A 3312-nucleotide genomic window follows, 5' to 3' on the forward strand; every position below is an offset into this window, starting at 1 on the left:
GAACCTGAAATGCTAATCTAAAATAGGATGCACTGTACATGTAAAATACACACCAGAATTCAAAATCTCAGTACCAAGAAAAAAAAAAGATGTAAAATATCTCATTAATAATTTTTATATCAATACATGATGACAATATCTTTTTTTTTTTGGCTACGCCATGCAGCATGTGGGATCTTCGTTACCTGACCAGGGATCAAACCCATGCCCTCTGCATTGGAAGTATGGAGTCTTAACCACCGGACCACCAGGGAAGTCCCCTGACAATACATTTTAAATATATTGACTTAGACAAAATATATTATTAAAATTAATTTCACGTTTCTTTTTAATGTGACAACTAGAAAAAAATTTAAAATTTTTAAAATTTATTTATTTATTATTATTATTTTTTTTTTTTTTTGCAGTATGCTGGCCTCTCACTGTTGTGGCCTCTCCCGTTGCGGAGCACAGGCTCCAGACGCGCAGGCTCAGCAGCCATGGCTCACTGGCCCAGCCGCTCTGCGGCATGTGGGATCTTCCCGGACCGGGGCATGAACCCGTGTCCCCTGCATCGGCAGGCGGACTCTCAACCACTGCGCCACCAGGGAAGCCCTATTTTTATTTTTGGCTGCGTTGGGTCTTCGTTGCTGTGTGCAGGCTTTCTCTAGTTGTGGAGAGCAGGGGCTACTCTTCATTGCGGTGTGTGGGCTTCTCATTGCAGTGGCTTGTCTTGTTGCGGAGCACGGGCTCTCAGGGAAGGGGCTCCAGTCATTGTGGCATGCAGGCTCAGCAGTGGTGGCTCGTGGGCTCTAGAGTGCAGGCTGAGTAGTTGTGGCGCATGGGCTTTGTTGCTCCATGGCATGTGGGATATTCCCGGACCATGGATTGAACCCGTGTCCCCAGCACTGACAGGCAGATTCTTAACCACTGCACCACCAGGGAAGTCCCAACAACTAGAAAATTTAACATTACATATGTGGCTCACATTTCATTTCTACTGAACAGCACTGTGCTAGACAATAGGCACTATAAGACAAATATAACTAATTCAGGGTCCCTGCACTCAAGGAGCTCCTAATTTCTCCAGGAATTGAGAGTAATTGTAATATAATACAATAAGCACTCCTACAGCAGTAGAAAACTCAGCAAGCTGGTACTGTACAAAGAAAGAAGCAATGGGAGAGAATGGCATGGAAAGCAGTGCAGAAAGAGGTCTAACCCTAAAAGAAAACTGACTTTAGGGAATGGCATTTAATGAGGTTCTTTGCAGCCCCATGGATGATTTGACTGATGCTAGCAGAGTTTCCAAAGCCCCTTCAATACCAGTGGAATTTAGACACAGTGGCTATATGTGAAGTGCACACAGTGTGGTAATAGTACTGCCCAACTGCAGCAATTCCATGCGACTGGATCATTGAAAGGGTTCCTGTGACTTCACAGGATATACTTAAGTAATTTTAAAATAAAAGTATGTAGTACAGCATAAGAAAAAAAGCATAGACAGCCATAGAGAAATCTGAGGCTTCTGGACACAGCTCCCAGGGCCCTTTCTTAGTCTTTGGACTATGAACCACCAAGACAGGAGTGAGATACTGCAATATCAGGGATGCCGAGGCACAAGTCTACCCAGGGGTCTTTTATACTCTGCACCAGGTAGCTAAAACCCGTCTAGGCAACTGGTTAACCAGGTGTATCACTGTCTATCCTTATCTTGGCCAAGGAGCCTGACTTCCAGGCTTCCCTAGAATAAGCATAGAGCTACTCGAATCAAACAGAAAGTTCACATGTCCATTCAGGCCTTCCATTCCCATATGAAGAAGGAACAATTTAGGATTTAATTTAGGAAAAGACTGTTAGGCAGCTTCCAGGATGGTCCCTAGTGATCCCTACCCCTTCATATTTATACCCTTGGATTACCCCCTCACCTTGAGTGTAGGCTGGACCTTCGTGACTCACTGCTAACAAACAGAATATAGCACAAATGATAGGATGCCACTTCTGAGATCGTCACAAAAAGATTGTGACTTTCATCCTGCCTCTTTCTCACACTCATGTTCTATCACTTTGAGGAAAGTCAGCTGCCTTATAAAGAGACCTGCACCGCAAAGAATTGAAAGAGGCTCCAGGCCAATGCCTGTAAGGAACTGAAGCCCTCAGTCTAACAGTTTGAGAAGCCTGAATCCTGCCAAGAATCACGAGTGAACTTGGAATTGGATCCTTCCAAGTCAAGCCTTCAGATGAGAACACGATCCCAGCCAACACCTTGACTGCAGCCTTATGACAGACCTTGAAGAGGAGCACCCAGTCAAGCCACATCAGACTTCTGACCCACAGGCACTGTGACATAGTAAGTGCTTGTTGTTTCAAGCCCTAAACTATGACAATAACGGATACAGGGATCTAACAATGAGCTTCATTCTGCAACAGGAGAAGCACATGATGATAGTATATTCCAAATATACGAAGTTGGTAGGTGGTACTAAGTCAGAAATGAAGAAAAGGGAGGCAGTAAGCAAAGTTAAGGTCACACTGACACAGGAAGAAGTTACGACAGAAAAAGCACAAGGCCACTAGAAATTTTAAGTGCAAAGCCAAATACAAGTGGAAGCTGAAGGGCAGTCTGTGTGAGTCCTGTGCTGGGATTACTTAGAACACATATGCTGGAAAATTATTCCAATACTTCTATTCATGGAGAAAGGGCAGGTGTTGATATGCATCATGTAATGGAAATGCTCCTTGGTAACTGTACTGTAATTGTTGATTTTAGTATTTGGGGTCAAATTATAAGTTGTTTGATGATTATATTAATTCTTAGGTAAACTTAAAAGCTGTTTGACCTTAAGTTAATTTTCTGTAGCTCAATGTTCTCATATGTATAAAACAAGGACAATGTAACTTCCTGGTTTACTGTGAATATTAACTTATCATTAATGAGAGGAAAGGAGTAAGGGTTAATTAATAAAGGGTGTACTTGAATCTGAAGAGAAAAATGAACTATCCACACATTTTGTTTCCTACAAGATCCTTTGAAGCATCTAAAAGGAACTGAACTGAGTTAAGATAATTCTCACCAAGCCTAACTTGATATTTTGCTCAGGCCACGCAACCATGAGTAAGTATAGGATTTACATTTGATATTTTGATGTCCTAAAAATAGAGTTTGGACCCCAAGAAATTATAGTATTACAAGGTAGGAGCCACATTTTGGATATGTAGTTCAAAGCAAGCAGAGCATGCAAATTCCCAGTGACCAATGGAATGTAACATACCTAAAATGCAGCTGTGATGGCAGCAGTTCACTGATCACTGGGTCCCCACAATTTCAATAGC

This window comes from Globicephala melas, chromosome 10 (genome assembly GCF_963455315.2).
Source record: "Globicephala melas chromosome 10, mGloMel1.2, whole genome shotgun sequence".
In the NCBI taxonomy this organism is placed as follows: Eukaryota; Metazoa; Chordata; class Mammalia; order Artiodactyla; family Delphinidae; genus Globicephala; species Globicephala melas.